Source organism: Convolutriloba macropyga, chromosome 14 (assembly GCF_964194025.1).
Source record: "Convolutriloba macropyga chromosome 14, txConMacr16.3, whole genome shotgun sequence".
NCBI classification, from domain to species: domain Eukaryota; kingdom Metazoa; phylum Xenacoelomorpha; order Acoela; family Convolutidae; genus Convolutriloba; species Convolutriloba macropyga.
The window spans coordinates 43,713,771-43,718,802 of NC_134481.1; positions in this window are offsets into that span (position 1 = coordinate 43,713,771).

Below are 5,032 nucleotides of genomic sequence, written 5' to 3' on the forward strand. Positions count from 1 at the left end.
AATTTAGGGCTTGGATAAAGAAGCTACGAGGTGCAAAAAAGTCGTGCTTTGAACCGTATTTAGGATTTTTAAAGTTATTTTGGTCGTAATTAGCCGCCGTCAGCCTCTCAACGGCTAATATTTAGGCGCTCTCCTTTACAATTCACAGAATTTGAATTGTATTGGGCGCAGTCTTTTTTTCACACAGCGCCCGATCTGTTCACACATTTTCATGATTTTTGAAGTCAAATAGGAGTAGTGATTTTGGTCACGCAGAAGCAGGAAGTGGAGCGGAAAGCGAGTGGTTTTGCGGCGTGAAATTTGATTTTCAGTTTTTTTTTCAAATTTCTTTGATTTTTTTTAAAAATGGTTTTCCCAATTCACTCATAGTCCGTTCTAGGTCTAGTTTTTGTTTAGTCAATGAAAATTCTTTGAATTGTACGTCAGGACTTGTCCTGCTATGTTTTCTAATTCGCTTTACCTTTTGATCACGTTTTTCGTTTTACATAAGGCACGATTTTCATGTTTGACTTCCGACTTACTTCACTCACTGGTTCAACTAAATAAATTTTAAATTCATTCACGCATTCAATAAAGCAATCTAGTGAATACGGTCAAAGTGAAAAGAGCAAAATCAAAAGCGACGGGATAAATCGATAAAGCGCGGTCATTAAGTCATTGAGAATTAAGTTATCAAAGTTCATTAAAGTGTTTGCTAACTGATATCGGTAATAAGTTTATTAGTGATCAGTTTGGAAGCTGAATTAATTTTGGTTTTAGAATCTAACTGAAACTGCACGCCAAATTACAACACCTTTTTACGGTGAGAAAAAACCAAAAATCGGTCAATTTGTCTCGTCCTTTTTTTTGTTTCAGTCTCGATGCGCATCAATCGCGTCAACGGCGGCTCTTTTCGGGCAATCTGCCGGCTATGTTCGGTGGGTAATCTAAGCGGGATTTCATCTGGTTGTTATGAATTGATCCTGTTGTCTAATTTTAAATATAAAAAGCAATAAAGATATCAAATTTTTTTCCTATAAGTGTCTGCAACGAGGCGATCGTTCTGCATAAAGAGTGCGGTAGTAGGTTATTAATATTCCCAAGTTAAGAGGATCAGGGGTGAACTTATCAATATTTGGGGAAAGGGTAGGGAGCGCGGTTATATCGGTGCAGGGAGGTTGTGTTGCGCTGATAGTATTATGTCCAGAGAGTTTCCTATTTCTACTGGTCTCCAGCAGGCCAGTGATGATATGGTATACCTCAGGTGAATCTTCGTAGCATTTCGGACAGCAGCTCTTAATTTTGAAAACACTCGAGTTGGGAAACCTTCAGTTCGTTCTCCGACATCTTTTGTTCTGGCAGTTTTAGTACTTAACTATCCTGCTTCAATTGTTCATGGACTGTATTTTGGCAGGTTTTTGAGCGCTTGTCTTTATTAATTACGATGGTCCCGAAAGTTTTGCTTTGAGTTAGTATTTGAGTGCGGGAATTGCTGCGCCTGTTTTTAAACCCTCATTTGATCTGATGGTGTTCTGCAAAACTTCAGTTCGTTCCAATTTCTTCTGCCGCCCATTTTGAGGCACTGGGTGTCTGATAAGCGACGTCAACCGCAGTCGGCAAGTTTGTTTCGATTTGAAGCTGTTTTTAATTTTTTGTTGTGCTCTCCATTGTTTAACATTCTCCCATGAACGACACCCAGGATAATAACTCTGCGTGATTGCTACCATCAAGCAAAAACGAAGACAATGAAGCCTCATCTTCCGAATTGTGAATCCAGAGATTTACAAGAGATAGCCAGTTCATTGAAGAGTTTATTCAACTTGGACACATGGCAGAAGCTCTCTGAAAGAACCTCCATTTGCATTCACAAACAGCTTCTATTTGCCTCCTCATCGTGATATCAAAAACGCCAGAACCCCAACTATACTCAGAGTCGTATTTAATGCCTCAGCTAAGTTAGCTAATGGAGTCCTGCTAAACGATGGTCTGATGGTTGGACCTCAACTTCAATTGAGCTCTTCAGAATTCTCATTCGATTACGATTTCATCAAGTACAACTGTCAGCCGACACTGTCAAGATGTACCTACAATTTCAACTCGACGGTGAAAATTCAACCTCTCAAAGCCTTAGCTGACAATTTTAGCAACAGCAACCTTCACCTTGCCATCGCTATCGACATGTATGTGGGCGACTTGTTAACAGGAGTGCTGATGTAGTGCACGCCACTCAATTGCCAGACGAAATCTTTGCAACACTGAAAACAACTTTTTTTGGATATACGAAAATCGACATCAAGTGTCTTTTTTGTATGCCCTCCAATTCTCCCGAGAAGTGAGACGAAATGGTCACTAACAGCGATGACTACACAATCAAAACCCTTGGAATACAGTGGAGCCTTGTTCTCGACCATTTCAACGGGGATTGACCCACGGGGATGGTTGTCACCAACAACCATTCATTTGAAAGCATTCATGAAACTTTGCATGGACAAAATGAGCAGGGACGAAACTCTCTTCAAACATTCAGGAACAGTACGCAAGATTTTGTCATCAGCTCAAGCAGCCTAAGATTAAACTTGAAAGACGAATAATTGAGGCGCTTTTTTCCTCATCCCTGCATTTTCGGGTATACTGTGACGTCTTGACTACAGCAAATGCAGCAGATGCTTACGTGCGACAGCAAATGAATGACCGATTGCACACTCAAATGGTAACAGCATAGACGTGTCGCTGAAATCAAAATTTTGTGCGTTCCACGTTTAGAACTCTATGCAGCACTTTTAGGATCACACTAATCTCAAGCAGGAACTGAAGCCTTTAATGACAGCCGATATCGTAAGCGAACTGTCTTTGCATGAACAGATTCACAAGCGACCTTTGCTTAGGTTAAGGGTTGTCCGATATAATGAAAGACTTTCGTTGCCAACCCAGTGGCCAATTTTCAGAAATATGGAAGTTTTTTTACCCAGAGAAGAAAATCATGCTGACTGTTCATCGCGGGGAATTTTAGCCCACAGTTGTTTGAATCACCAATTTTGGTTAAGGGACCCAAATAGTTGTGTCAATTGGTCCTCATGGGAAGCTACATCTCTCTACACGACCTCAACTGAAGTTTTAGCCGAATTAATTTCATCAGCTCAATTATCTTACTGATACAGTATCAACAAGAAAACGGGATACTGGAACTGATCACCGAACACTCATCAATGCATCCACTTGTAAGATTTTTTGCCTGTGTCAATTTATTAATTCAATGAATATGAGACCAATTGAGATAGATTAAACATCAACCACAGTCACCTGCAGCTTAAAGCTGACAACTCAGTTCAATCTCAAAAACTAAAGATAAGAGAGTTTACGGTAACATACAGCCTGGAGCAACAAAACCTCAAGGAACATATCCAAACAGTTTGACTGAGGTGTTTTCACTGACAAATCGGAGGGATAGCCTCTCAAGCCCCAGGTTTTGCCAACGATATTCAGCACCCATCTCAACACTGCAACGAATGTCAGATAAGTTTTTCGGGAAAGACGATTCCGTACGGCCACAGACCCTTCACAGCAGCATGAAGATCGGTCCTTACAGTCAACATTCTATCTCCGCAGCATGAACCAAAGCCTTTCCAACAGCAGTCACTTCTCAATCAAATACAGCCATCGAAAAATCATCTACACAACGTGCCCATCAAAATTAGCAAATCAAGGAAAGCCAGGCAACAGCAACAAATTTGTTTCTGCCATCAAGAAATTATCTTTCAGCACAAGATGAGCACCATCAAATGTAAAGCCATTGTAGGCCAGAGCAATAATATTAATTTGCCAATAAACAAAACCTCGAGGGTATCAATAAACTTAATTTAATGGGAAAGAAGACGAAACAGTTCATTACAAATAACAAACCGGACGTTTTTCTACAGTTTTGTCCGTTAGATTCTGTTCATCTAAATTAGAACTTTATAGCATTATACATTTCTGCCGTGTGCTTTTATGGAGGACTAGAGAGCGTGAAGAAAGTTTCAAGCCTAGCATACTATTCGACGCCCGCTTGAGCCAGCCATTAAGGGGTGATATGCGCATAGTAGTGTAGTTGAATCGTTCGCCTTCCAGTTCAAAGGCATAGATTACTGTGGTCTCTTGTATACCCAGGATCACAGCAGCTACAGAAATAACACGCCGCCATATTCTTGTTTAAACCACAGTGGCATTGCTCTTGGAGCCTGTGCAAAATCTAATTAAATACTGCAAAAGACCAGATATTCCCCAAGCAGTCACATTTACAAAACGACAACTTCCATAGAAGCCCAAGGAGAACTCGATTTCAGATAAATTCTTCGAGATGAGTCCAAGGGCTAAATCATTAAATTTGACAGTCAAAATCACATTGATTGGTTTACGATACCACCTAGGACACCACATTTTGGAGGACTTTGGGAAGCGGCAGTGGAGTCTATAAGGCGCCATCTTTACAGAACAGTTGGATCGACCAAATTATCAAACAGTGCCTTCAAAACTCTCCTTACTCAAAATGAGGCAATCCTCATTTTTCTCCCTCTAACAGGACCATCAATAGACATCAGTGATCCCCTCGCGTTAACCCCTGGACACTTCATCGTAAGACACTTCGTCACAGCAATATCCGAGCCATCATCTCAAAAGACCAACGCTTTTACCCATTTTAAGCAATCGACAAAATGATACGCCAGTTGTTTTGAATATTTGTCATCACTGCAGCAGTGACAAAAATGGACGACAGGAAAGGAAATGAACCAGCATTGGACGACTGTGTGATCATCAAAGTAGACAATACTCCCCTAACGTGTTGGCCACTTGCTTTTATAACACAGACTTTAGATGGTAATGACAATATCATTCGTTTTGTGCAATTGAAAACACAAACTGGAGTGTGTATTAGGCCAGTAAGCCCGCTCATTTTCTGCCCTCTCATAGAAAAACTCAAAAATTCTTGACCAAATTAAATGATGTAACATTGAGAAAGCCTATTAATTCTCCTTCATTGGGTGTGTGAAATCTCGTCTCGAAGTTTGTCTCCCTG